This window comes from Triticum aestivum, chromosome 4D (genome assembly GCF_018294505.1).
Source record: "Triticum aestivum cultivar Chinese Spring chromosome 4D, IWGSC CS RefSeq v2.1, whole genome shotgun sequence".
Taxonomy (NCBI): Eukaryota; Viridiplantae; Streptophyta; class Magnoliopsida; order Poales; family Poaceae; genus Triticum; species Triticum aestivum.
In genome coordinates, this window is record NC_057805.1 from 232136187 (window position 1) to 232150716 (window position 14530).

A 14530-nucleotide genomic window follows, 5' to 3' on the forward strand; every position below is an offset into this window, starting at 1 on the left:
TCCACCAGGGCACTCCAAAGGCCCCTGGCACGCTCTAGTGCTTAGTGGGCTACTCCTTCGTCTTCTCGTTCCCTTCAAAATCTTCAAGGGTCTCTTATTGCCAGAAAAAAAATCTCAAAAAAGTTTCACGGCATTTGGACTTCATTTGGTATTGATATTCTACAAAGTCAAAAACAAGCAAAAAACAGCAACTGGCACTAGGCACTAGGCACTAAGTCAGTAGGTTATTCCCAAAAAATGATATAAAGTTGCTTGTGAATGTATATAAAACATCCAGGACTGATAATATAATAGCATGGAACAATAAAAAAATTATAGATACGTTGGAGATGTATCAACCATCAGCAATGTATTCTGCCACAGCTGTGGAAAGTGCCACACTAGTCTGCTTCTTTGAGGACCAACAAACAAGAGATCGCCCGAGGAAATGGCATGTGTCTGATGTAGAATTGCGATCCACGCGATCTCCAGCGTAATCAGAATCAAAAAATCCAGCTGGATCAAAAGATGAGCCCTTGGGACACCATAATCCAAGCGGTGGTGTGTGAGCTAAATATCGAAGAATTCGTTTCACAGCCTGGTGGTGTTATTTCTTCGGTGTCGCTTCAAATCGGGAACACACACAAAGATGCACATAGCATAATATCAGGCCTAGATGCACATAGGTAAAGAAGTGAACCAATGATGGATCGATATACCTTTTGATCAAAATCTTTGCCATTTTTGTGAGTGCCGAGTTAACCATTAGTAGGCATTGGAATTTTGAGGCCTTTGCAGTGTTGCATGCCAAATTTCTTCAGGCAATCTTTGAGGTACTTCTCTTGACAAATGAAGATGCCATTGGGTTGTTGATGAATTTGAAGACCAAGGAAGAATTTCAGTTCTCCCATCATAGACATATGATATTCTTCATGCAGCATATATCCAGATTCATCACTGAAATGCTTTGTTAGTGCAACCAAAGATAATATCATCAACATATATTTGGCATATGAATAGTTCACCATCATAAGACTTAGTGAAAAGAGTAGGGTCAGGTGAACCGGGTTTGAAACCCTTTTTCTTCAGGAATGGCTTCGGAGTATCATACCAAGCCCATGGGGCTTGCTTGAGGCCATAGATAGCCTTGATCAAGCTATTGACTTTTTCAGGATGCTTTGGACCCTCAAAACCTGGGGGTTGAGCAACATATACTTCTTCCTCAAGCTTATCATTGAGGAATGCACTTTTCACATCCATTTGATATAAGAGAATATTGTGATGGTTAGCATATGCAAGCAATATACGAATAGCTTCAAGCCTAGAAACAAGTGCAAACATTTCACTGAAATCAATACCCTCAACTCGTGTGTGGCCTTGTGCTATAAGATACGCCTTATTTCTTACCACTTGGCCATTTTCGTCTTGCTTGTTGCGGTAGATCCTCTTAGTGCCGATGATATTGTGCTTGCATGGATCAGGTCGATTCACAAGCTCCCACACATTGTTGAGCTCGAATTGTTGCAATTCTTCTTGCATGGCTTGAATCCACTTAAGCTCTAGAAATGCTTCATCAACTTTGGTGGGCTTTGTGATAGAGACAAAAGCAAAATGCCCATAAAAGTTAGCTAGATGTGAAGCCCTTGAGCGAGTGAGGGGACCAGGTGCATTGATGTTGTCGAGGATCTTCCCAATCTGCACTTCATTCGCCACTCGTCGATGAGCTGGACGAGGGCCTTGTTGAGGTTGAGCATTTTCCAGACTCATTTTCTTCAGGAGCAGCAGTTTCTTCAGGACAAGGAATAATCAAGTCTTCTTCAGCTATTTCTTCACTGGGCACTCTTTCACCAGTGCCCATTATCTTGATAGTTTCCTCTGGGGGCATTTCATCTAGCACATGAGGCATGTTCTCTCTTTGCGAGCCGTTAGTTTCATTGAACCACACATCTACTGTTCCAACAACCTTGTTGTGATAGGTGTTGAAGACTTTGTAGGTGTGCGAGTCCTTTACGTATCCAAGCATAAAGCCCTCATGTTCTTTCGGTGCAAATTTAGAATGGTGATGAGGATCTCTAATCCAACATTTAGCACCGAAGATTTTGAAATAACTTTAAAGTGGGCTTTTTGTCAGTGAGGAGCTCATATGAAGTTTTCTTGAGGAATTTGTGAAGATATACTCAATTGATAATGTGTCAAGCAGTATCAATTACTTCAGGCCACCATCAAAGAGATGTCCTGTATTCATCAAGCATAGTGCAGGCCATCTCAATGAGTGTCCTATTCTTGCATTTAGAAATTCCATTTTGCTGAGGAGTATAAGGAGCAGATAGCGCATGAATGATACCAAGTTCATCAAGATAGTCACCAAGGCCTGTGTTCTTGAACTTGGTGTAATTTTCGCTTCTGATATGCTTGATCTTGATGCCATAATTCGTCATGGAACGATTTGCAGATCATCTGAAGACACCCTGCAGTTCAGTCTTGAAGGTAATGATATGCACCCAGGTGTAACAAGAATAATCATCAACTATGACGAATACGTAGAGAGATGTTGCATTGGTTAGTGTGGCATAATGAGTAGGACCAAAGAGATCCATATGAAGTAATTCAAAGGGACGAGTAGTGGTCATGGTTGTCTTTGCGGAGTGGTTGGATATGGTCATCTTTTGAGCCTCACAAGCACCGCAAAGGTGATCTTTGATGAATTTGACGCCCTCGACACCAATGATGTGCCTCGTCTTGATGAGTGTGCTCAAATTGCTCATGCCAGCATGTCCAAGTCATCGATGCCATAGCCAGCACTCTAAAGCTTTTGCCAGTAGACACGTGGCCTGTTGAGGACCTAGAGAGAAATCTACAATATACAAATCACCTCTCCTAAAGCCTTGGAAGACTTTGGACTTGTGAGATTCCATTAGCACAATTCATCTATATTTGCCAAAGATGACAATAATATCAAGATCACAAAGCATTGAGACAGACATTAGGTTGTATCCTAGGGACTCGACAAGCATCACCTTTTCCATGTACTGATCCTTTGAGATAGCACCCTTACCTAGACCCAATATCTTCCTTTTTCCTTTGTCAGCGTAGGTGATATGCTTCAGATGAGACGAAGCAAGGGGAGCATCGGTGAGGAGATTCCTGTCACCAGTCATGTGATTGGTGCAGCCACTGTCCAGAACTCATTGAGTAGCTTTTGGAGTATCATCCTGTAGAAGCATTAGTCTCACTTACAAATTCATATAATTCAATTAAAGAATATGATGATCAATTTCGTCAATGAATTTCATGAGTAAACATATAGCTAGCAACATAGGGATGTCTGAAATGAAGAATTCGTTTAGTCATGATTAGCTAGCATCCCAACAAGCATTATGTCAGGTCTTCAGCAAATTCCTCTGACATTCATTTTTGTCTGAAGACCTGACCTTGCAGAAAGGATTAGTTCTTCTTCTTAACCACCCACATTTGAATGGGTGACTGAGAAGCAATGTAACACAAGGCATTGACAGAGAACATAGGCATTGAAGAATATGCATTTCTCTTTTTCGGTGGAACAAACACTGCGATCCGTTGCCAGACTGTGCACAGGCCCGAGGACAAGATTACAACACCCAAGATCAGACCGAGTACAAGAGATCAGTCCTTTAAAGGAAGAAAGTGCAGATCAAGTAGACCAAGACTAGCCAGAGAAGCAAGACATCGTTAAGGGAAGAACCTCCCTTGCCGGGCAGGCGAGCCTGGCAAGGTTGGGGTTATCCCGGAAGAGAGCCTCCAGATCGTCCCGGCATGCTTGCCGGGGCTTGCGAAGGCAAACCACTCCACCGCACCACCTCACAGTGACACAAGTCATCGATCAGTGCGGTGTCAAGTCCCTAAGTGACTAAGTGGCTGCTTCCTGCCACATGGCAGCCACTTCCTACAGGAAATACCTCCAAATGACACCCGTCCTGAGATGTGTCAAGCAAGCAGGCGCGAAGCTGGCAAAAGCCTTGCCGATCACACTATGATGTGACATTGAGCGGCACATTTAATGCGCTCTATCTACCTGCAGAGTTAGGTATGATAGCACTGTTTGCTATCTAATCAGCATGTAATGATTGATTTACCACTGTGGTGACCCCTTTGTCTATAAAAGGAGGCCCATGGCAACCATAAAAAGGATTCGGAACCTCACAGATTCATACGCGCATAGCCACTCTCGCCTCGAGGCAACCTTGCCGGGCAAGAGCGCCGCATTCCCCACCATTATCCACCATCAATCCACCAAAGCAGGAGTAGGGTTTTACGCCTCACGGCGGCCCGAACCTGGGTAAAACTTACCAGCATCCTGGGAATGGAAGTACCCAGACTTGCCTGCCTGCGGCCCACGGTGTGGCTCCGTCAACGGCTCGGTATGGCCTAGCTTTAGCAACAACAACCCAAGACCCTCGCGAGGGGCCATGCCTCGCGAGGCGGACGGCACCGAGACCTCCCTGGGGGCGGCCTCCCCAGGCTGGCTCCCGAGGAGCGGAGATATCTATGCAAGCTGCACCTCGCGAGGATCATGTGAGGTGAGCCGTGACGACGTAGGCCGGGCGGGCGCCAGCGGCGCAGTGTACCAGTTTCCTCTTTGGTGTTAAGGAGGCAAGCGCAAGCGCGGAGTCCCAATCAAGCAAAGGTTTCCATTCCGATGCAACAAGACCAAGACCGCCAGAAACGGCAGGACGGAGGTCATCGTGGAGCCCACCGCAGCATCACCACCAGACACTTTTGCAGGCGAAGACTACTTTTGTCAGGATAACTTGTACTAGTTGTCTCCCTTTGAATTTGGCCGTTGTGGGATCCCTTCCCACCTACATTTGGGAAGAGGACCAAGGCCAATATAAATAGGATCTAGCCACCACCATAGTGGGAGACAGATCATTCGGATCAACCTCATACCCACCAGCGCATCGAGCACAAGAACACCTCACCTCCTGAGGCTGTTCCACCACTATACTAGTTCATCCTCAGCCCCTCAAGGCAAACCACCACAAAGCTGGAGTAGGGTATTACACCACAAGGTGGCATGAACCAGGATAAATTGACGTGTCTCTTGTCCATTGGGTTCATCAAGCTAGGCCGTGGGATCGGTGAGCAGGCAGACTGGGGAGGACGAGTTCTTCACACGCATCCCTGAGTTCGAACCTCTCAAGGGTCCGCGGAACCGTGAATCTGACATTTGGCACGCCAGGTAGGGGTGCGTCGGAGCCTCTCTTCCACCGGTTGACTCGCCACCGCTCCACCGCTTCCATGGCTGACGCCCGTCGAGCCCGTGCTGAGCGTCGGGCAGCCATCGCCGCTCGCGTCGGCCAGACGGCGCCTGCCAACGGGCCTCCCCGTCGTTCTCCATCTCCTGCCGCCAACGCCGCCAGCGGCCCGACGGGGCACGAGCAGGAAGCTTCATCGCTGCACCCCTCCGTGCGGCATGATGGACGCACGACCACCCCGTCGCCGGCCCCAGCTGGTTCGTCATCTCACACTCGTCGTGGGCCGGCGGACGCGCAGGCGGCGCTGCTCATGGCGCAAGAGCTCCTGCGCTACCGCCCTGTAGAGGACTTCTACAAAGACTGGCTGGACTGCATCGCCGGGCTTGTCAGCACCGCTGGGGGCTCTCCTGCACTGTCTCTCTCGCTGCCTCGCCCGCCGCCTGCTGCGTGCGACGTAGCCCATGGAGCACCTTTGCTACCTCCCCGTCAAGACGCCGCCCTCGGACCAAGGCGCGCGGCCCCGTGGCGTGACCGCCGCGCAGGGCGCCCGCGCGTGAAGAAGAAAGCTGCCAGGAGGTCCAGCGGCCACAAGAAGATGCTCCTGCGCTCCCAGCACCATCATGTCAAGACCGCGCGCCACCTGCGGTGGTGGCGCGTGAGCGCCAAGATCAGGCTCCACCTCCACGACGGGCCCCCGTGACTACCGCGGGCTGCCGTGCCTTCACTCCCGAGCTACGCAGCATCGTCTGGCCGGGGAAGTTCAAACCCGACCTGCCTCCACGCTACGACGGAACCCCCGACCCTGGTGAGTTCCTGCAGCTTTACGAGCTGAGCATCGAGGTGGCCAACGGCGACGAGAAGGTCATGGAGAAATGGTTTCCCATGGCCCTCAAGGATGGCGCGCGCTCGTGGCTCCTGAACCTGCCCGCGGCATCGATCTCCTCCTTGGGCGAGATGCGAGAGCGTTTCGTCGCCAATTTCCAGGGCACCCGCGACGGGCCGCCAGCTGCGGGTGACCTGCGACGCATCAAGCAGCAGCTAGGTGAGACCTTGCAGAAGTACATCCAGTGCTTCAACAGTGTTCGCCTCAATATCCCCAAGGTTTTGGACGAGGCCATCATCTCGGCATTCTCTGATGGCGTCCGCGACGTCAAGATGAAGGAGGAGCTCGCCATACACGAGGACATGTGCACGGCTCTAGAGATGTTCAACATGGCGACCAAGTGTGCGAGAGCTGAGGAGGTTCGCCTCTCCCTCCTGGAGCTCCCGGGGGATGAACTAGAAGACAAGACGGCCAAGGTCAAGGACGTGAAGCGCAAGGGACCGGCCGTGCTCGCGGTTGAACCAGAAATGAAGCGCGGCTGCGACCACCCGGAGTCATCCAAGGGCAGCCGTCCGTTCTGCGTCTTCCACAACATACATGGCCACAACACCAATGACTGTTAGGAGCTCAGGGAAATCCGCGACAGCAGCCTCGGTCGTCGCCCCGAGCGTAACGATCGAGGCTACAACCGCGGAGGAGGCCGTAATGGAGGACGCTGGGACGACCCCGGCCCCCGCCAGGAGTGGCGCGACCAGCCTCGTGAGGAACGCTGGCAGGGCCACCCTCGTGAGGGCGCCTGGAGAGATCAGCCTCGTGAGGACCGCCCTCAAGGCAACGCCAGCCTCCCTGCGCTGCCACCACCACCAAGAAGGAACGACGACCACCACCTGGACGAGGGGGCTGGGGGCTTCCAGGAGCCTCGTGCCATCGCCTGCATCCTCGGTGGCGCCCAGGCCCCAGCCTCTCATCGCATCTTCAAGCAGTTCGCCCGTGAGGTTAATGTGGCCCTCCCCAGGCTTGAGGCAACGTGTCCGCTCAGGTGGTCCAAGTGCACCATCACCTTCAGCTCGTCCAACTAGCTCAAGTGTGCGGCAACTTTCGGTGCCCTCCCGATGCTTTGCTCGCCCGTCATCAGCAACATCCTCTTCACGAAGACCCTCATCGATGGCAGTGCGGGGCTCAATGTTCTTTCCATCGAGACGTTCGACCACGTTTAAGTGCCCTACGATCAGCCCACCAAACCCTTCTCAGGAGTGACCGACGGCTCCACCACCCCGATAGGGCAGATCCGCCTCCCTGTCACCTTAGGCCAGCGTGACAACTGCCGCACAGAGCTCATCGACTTCGACATCGCCCACATCCGCCTTCCGTACAATGCCATCCTTGGGTATCCAGCCCTGGCCAAGTTCGTGGTGGTGACTCATCATGGTTAGAATGTCCTCAAGATGCTAGGGAACAGCGACATCATCACGATCGCCTGCGAGGACAAGGACACGGTGTGCTCTCTCGAGCGCGCCTACCAGGCTGCGGCGGTCAAGAACCCAGACGACGAAGGCACCGTCTACCCTCCTGAGGCTATCCCCAAGAAGAAGAAGCAGATGCTTCACCAAGAGCCTCAGGAGAGCGGTGTGTCCAGCGGCACCACCTCAGGACCTGCGCCCATGGATGGGGCGCCTCCCTCTCTCGCATAGGAAGGCGCGCCTGGCGCCCTCTCCGGCTAGGCTCGGGGGCTCTCCTCTGGAGGGCCGCCGACCTAGGCCACGTCACGAGGGAGGCGCTCGGGCACCACGTGGAGGCGTGCTTCAGCGCGCGCTTCCGCCAGGAGGGCACGAGGCACGAGGTGCCTGGTGCTCAGGGGTTCATCACCAAGGCAACCGAGGAGCTTCAAGAGGCGAGAGCCATGCACGGCGACTGCCGCCCACCCCCCGGCGCGGCCCCTTGTCCTGGCGTGGATAACGAGCTGCGCATCTGCGTCAACATTCCATGGCTCAACAGGGTCGTGTCCCAGGAGCAATTCTGGCCATCGCGCGTCGGGCGGTGTGAGGGCCCCTCTGACAGCTACGTTTGCATGCCCTTTGGCCTGCCGAACGCGGCTGTTTCCTTCGAGCGCCACCTGCGGAGCATTCTGGCGGCTCAGGAGGTCAAGCTGTAACACCCCTAGTTGTAAACCTTCCATATTTGGCAATGTATCCAACCTTGTCATGATCAATCCCAAGTGGTTTCCTCCTTGTTGATTTCATTTTGGGGTTTTGCTTTGTTTCATATTGCATTGTATTGTCATTTCATGTCATATTTCATTTTGCCATTAATTGTTGCATCATGGCCTCATCATATGTTGCATTGTGCTTCGTGTTATTTTGCATATTCTCATCATCATGTGCATCTTCATGGCATAGCTCATTGCATTGTGGCATGTGCTATGTAGATCCAAGCATCATCACCCCCCTTCACTCATCACCACCTCTCATTCTCTTTTCTTTCTTTTTCTGCATGTGCCATCTTTCCCTCCTCCATAAATGTTCATCTTCTCCCTATAAATATTTCTACATGTCCAAAACCTCTCTGCCAAATCTCATGCATTTTGGAGTTGTTTTGGTTAGGTTCAAAACTGTGACACCCAAAGATTTTTTTTTTGGTTTTATCAAAATCTTTTATTTGATTTGAGGAGGGTATTTAAATTTTCTTCTAAAGAACTCTCCCTCTCAAAAATCTCCTTTTTATGACAAGTGTTTGTTTGGTTTCACCCTAGACTTGATTGTTGGTCTTGGAGGTTTTTCATCCCATGTTGGCTCAAGGGTTTTTCATTTGGAAAAATATTTTTGAAAATCTTTTAAATAATCCTATGGCATTTGGAGTGATCTTTTCCCCTTTCAAAAAATCCCTCTTGCCATGACCCAAGTGGAAATCCCCTCCCAAAAGCCTTTCCCCATCTTTGGATCATGATATATTTCAAATCCAGCAGTTTGAACCTCCCCATAAATTTTCTTCCATTTAATTCTTATCAAAAATAATTTCTGCCCTCTACTTTGGCTCTTGGAGATTTACAAAGGAGCTACCCTTTCTACTTTGAGTTCTGCCTCCAAACCAATTTCCCTAGCTAGTCCTTAGAGCCCTCAACCAAGATCCATGAAGATCCACTGGTCTCCAGTTCAGATATTTCAAATTGTACTTGCTGCAAGTTTGGACCTTATTTGCCAAATTTGATGAAATTCATTTGTTTTCTCCTCCCAAAAATCTGAGAAAATTCAGGCAGCCTCTGGATGCATTGAGAGGTCACCTCACCAAGTCCCAGCTCCAGATTTTTTTTTCTTCATGCCAAATCATTTCGTCGAACACCTGATGGACACTGTTGCTGTCAATGTTCAGAGTTCAGTTAAACAGTTTCAGTAACCACTGTCGTTTTCTTCAGAGCTTGTTCTCGATCTCGCCAGTACCCCGGTGGCGCCTTGCTCCCTGTTCCCTCCTTCTTATCCCCTGCGCCGCACGATCGCCTGGAGGTTTGCGGGCGTCGGCGACGAGCAGGAGGAGGTGCGCCACCCGTGAGCGACGGCAGCAGCGGCTTTGCGGCTGCCAGAGAGAGGCGCAGCGTTGGACGGCGCCGTCCAGCGCCGCCCAAGCCACCGGAGGCCGCCGCGTGGCCATCCACTCACCCGTGCACGCTGCCATCCGTCGTCGTGAACTGCTAGGCGCGGAGCGCGCTCTCTGCCGCCGCCGTGCCCGTACGGCCGCCCCGTCGAGGACCAGCGCATTACGCCTAGCCCGACCGAAGTTTAGCGGGGGAACGGCACCAGCGATCCTCCCTGATGGTGCCTAGCCGCCTAAACCCCCTTCCCAACCCCTGCCTCGCCGTAATCGCTCGCCGGAGCTACCCCGTTCACGGCCACCCCCTCGGATCGCCTATAAAAGGAGGCCCCGAGCTCGAACTCGAACCCACACCACCTCTGCACACCACCAATACCACGCCAAGCCACTGGGAGAGCCCCGAGGGAGCCTTCTTCCCCAACTCCGGCCGCCTCGACCCGCCACGGGATCCAGCTCGATTCACCCCCGTGCGTGCACCTCTACCTCTCAGCTCTTGCCAGTAGCTTCGTAGTACATCCACTCTGCTGACCCGCGCTTCAATTTGGAGTTTGCAGCGCCCACCGGAGTTCTCCACCATCGCCCGAACCACCGTCCGCCGGAGAAAGTGTCGCCGTCGACGTGGTGCTCTCCGCCGGCCAAGTCCACCACCCACCGACGCGGAAGGACACCCTGAAACTCTTGGTACCCTCCGATCTCCCTGCCTCGCCGTGGTTCGACGCCGGCGACCACCGCAGCCTTCGGGCGCCGGCGAGCCCCATTGGAGTTTTAAACCTGACGGGTGGACCCCCCCGTCAGCCTCTCTTCTTTCCCCCCTCGAACCGTTTTCTGTTGGCGCCTTCAGGCAAATGCGCTTTCTCTTTGGGCTGGCGCATTTCTTTCCGAACCGTTTTCTGGTTTTTCAAACAAGTCCCTGGTTCTTTTCTGTTTCATCACAGATCAGTCCCTGGACTAAAACCCTTATAACTTTTTAATAAAAGATGATTTTTGATTGATTCTTTTTCTGACAGTCTTGTATTTTTGTCTAGTTTTTTATAGTATTTATTTGGAAAAATTTTGGAACAATTTTTATGCACGCTACGATGTTCACGTTAGTATACGGTTTCGTTATACCGTAGGTTCCGGAGGAGGTGACGGAGCCGCGAACTTCGCCGAGCTAGACTCCGACTTCTCCGAACCAGGCAAGCATGTTTGAACCTTTGATATGATAGGTGTTTTGCATGTTTGCTTGAATGGTTTGTGCATGGCATATGAGCATCGGTGAGTATTGCGTTGCATGCAAGGCAACTATCCGTGTGTTCCGAAGTTACTGTGATCTTGTATGAGAGATGACCTGATCATGTGGTGACATGAAAGGTAGTAAGATGGTATTGTTGTAGCATGCCAGTCTTACGTCATCCGATAAACTCCGACGTTAACGTGGACTGAGCCACGTTACCGTTCTTCCCCTTTCGTGCTGCCACATGTTTTCTGCAAAGAATACGGTTTAGTAAGTTGTTAACCTCTTTCCGTGTACACACCAAATAGAGGGGCCGGGATGAGGGTTCCATGGCCCTGGATTAAAGCCAGTCATCCGGTCAGGGGGCATGGGTGTTTCCGGTTGGGACCGAGAGGGGGGCACCCCTTAGAGCGCGCGTATATAAATTTGATCCCATGCTACGCGAGGTTGTAGCCTCCCCGTCTCAAAGTTTTTCTTGAACGTTGCCGAGGGTGATTCCTGGCATCGGAATGTTGAATGGGTGTGTACTGGTTAGATGTGTTTCTCCTAAAACACCGTAAACGGAACTAGTCCCTGTGACTACTGAAATCCGTTGGCTGTGGTTAAAGTACAAACTCTGCAGAGTCAAATCCTTCCGAGTCATCGTGTCCATGGTCAAGGACCATGGCCAGCATATCCATATCTATGTCAGTCCTCGTGGTAAATCCCCGGTGAACAAGCTTGAGTAGTATACCCGTTGAATTGTTATTCCTATGGATGGACTAACCTTTTGTTTATCTCGTACTTGAATATTCCCTTGAAATGAATTAAATTCATGAGCTACTGAAATATTAAGTTGTGAGATATAAGCCCCTTATGTGATGTCGCTCAGACGTCCGACTGTGGCACGCCCGTTATTTACTTTATATATAAGCCCTTTATGTGATGTCGCTCAGACGTCCGACTGTGGCACTCTCGTCATTTACTTTCAATATAAGCCCTTTATGTGATGTCGCTCAGACGTCCGACTGTGGCACGCCCGTTATTTACTTTTGATATAAGCCCTTTATGTGATGTCGCTCAGACGTCCGACTGTGGCACGCCCGTTATTTACTTTTGATACAAGCCCTTTATGTGATGTCGCTTCAGACGTCCGACTGTGGCACGCACTGTTATTTATTTTTCCATTATAAGCCCTTTATGTGGTGTCGCCTTGACGCCCGACTGCGGCATTGTTATTTCATTTGTATCCTTTCGAGGAGTCATTCAGACACTCGATTGGCCTTCAGTATTACTTTGGGATTTCGGGAGGACTACCGCCCGACTCCCCTTTTATTTCCATGCATTGCTATCTCGTTGTTTGAGTGCGCTCTATTAATCTGTTCATATGCATCATGTTTACATTTGTTATATCTTATGTCCGAACTGTCTTGCGAGTACTTTCATAGTACTCACCTGGCTTGTTGATTTGGCCAGATGTTGACGAGGGCGATCTCATGGATGAAGAGTTTGATAGTGAGTCCGACGCCTAGAGGAATCCCAGTCAGTCCCGTGCGATCCTGGATATTGGTCACTTGTATTATATACGCTTCCGCCACCCACAATAAGTCTCCTCGAGCCTCACTCCGACGCTCGAAGAGCTGTTAGTTTCAGGAGTCATGTCACCCTCTTCGCTGTGACATATCCACCACCGCTTTTATCGTGAGTTGTAGTTATGCCACCCTATCCGCCTTTATGTGTAATATCGGCGTGTTTGTAATAAATTGTTGAGCAGTCTCCGCTCAACCTTGTATTATATTTAGTACTCCTGGTTTTTCCTTCTGTGATCAAGATTTTGTCTACCAGTGAGAAGGATTCTTCTCTACTGGTCCGTAAAAGGGATCGATTTCTCAATAAATATTTTTATTGGAAAACCGGTCGTGACAAGCTTGGTATCAGAGCCAGGCTGACTGTAGGAAGCCACTAGGTGCGATCGCTAATCGGTTATTAGCGTCTTTGGTGCTTTTTCAGCATTTTTGCAAATGTAGCTATTTTCTGTTGGTCATCATAAATTTATGATATGACTACTCAGAATTTTTGCCTACTTTTGTAGATGGCTGGCAGCAACTGCGAGACTCGGGTGTTCACTAATGTGCCCGAGGGGTTTGTCAAACTCCTCGTCTCCATCACCAAACTCGCGATCGGGCCAGCGACTCGTCCGGAGTTCACGCTTTACCAGCACAAGCTCAGCGACGACGTGTCTATGCACCAGGCCTTGGTGCAATTCAAGGGAGGACGTTCTGGGTCTCGCCACTTCCGTTTTGTGGGAAGGGCCATGCCTACGGAGAGGCATGCCATGCAGATGGCTGCCCGTGAGGCGATAGCTCGCCTTCGGGACATTCTTCCTTCGATGAAGACTCGTCGCTACCGCTACCTCCCATGCCATGTGCCATATACTTGTCACTATGCATTCGCCTGCCATAGGGGAGAGCGAGATGAAGCTATCGAGATGCTTGTTGAGTATCTCAAAGCTCTGGAGGAAGATTTCGACAACCTCGTGGACGATCTTGTGGCTGCCCGCATGGACTTAGTTCGGGGCGGTTCTGCCAGCAGGAAGGAGCTTCTCCACATGGCACCGCCACTGACGTTCGTCTCGTCCTCAGCGTCCTATTCACCTGCCATTTTGGCCACTGCTCGCCGTCTGCCTACCACTGAGGAGTTCGACCGGGTCATTGCTCCTACTCCAGTCAGAGCTGCACCGCCTGCTGCACCCGCACTACCGCCTGTCGCACCCGCGCCATCACCTCAGCGCAGTGCTACGCGCCTGGAGCCTTTTAAGGAGGAGGTGGAGGTTGAGTCTCCTGCACCGCTGGGTCTTACCCTCGGCAAGGGGAAGGACATCTTCACCATCTCCGACTGAGTGCGCCTAGTCGCCGCGCGATGTGCCTGCATGTATGATATGTTTTTATGTACGTTAGTTTGTAGTATTTGTGTGCGCGTCATGTAGTATCCTGGAGGAGTGTGCTAGCCTAATAACATGTCAGGAGTGTGTGCGCACATCCTGAGTGATGTATCGTGTGTTTGCGTGTCGCGTGTAAGATATGTGCTAAGCAGTCCTTCTTCGTGCGCAGTCAAATGTTTTCTTGAAAAATCATGAGGTCTTTTAAATTTTTGCCTTTGCAAGATTTTCCTTGTGCCACACAGTTCTTCTCATGAGTTTTGCAAAATAATACCCCAGAGTGGAAAATGTCTCGTCCGTGGACTCGTTCCATGCCAAATCCACCAGAAGAAGTTTATGGAACACAGACAAGCAACAACTTCACTCAGGGACAGTCTAGTCAACAGGACAGTGAGGCAGCCTTATCTCAAGTATACCGTCTTTTCGAACAAAGCCAACAGCAACACCAAGAGATGATGAATCACGTCATCAATATGGGAAATCACCGTGAGCCATACCAACCGCACTCCAAGTTGTCTGAACTGCAGAAGACACGCCCTCCAACGTTTGCTCACACTGATAGGCCGCTTGAAGCCGATGATTGGCTTCGTGACATCGAAAGAAAGTTGATTATTGCTCAATGTTCTGATCATGAGAAGGTGCTTTATGCACCTCACTACCTCACTGGAGCAGCTGCAGCATGGTGGGAGAACTTCCTACACATGCATCCCAGTGAACACAACATCACCTGGGAAGAGTTTAAGGAAGGTTTTCGTGGGGCACACATCCCCAGGAGCATC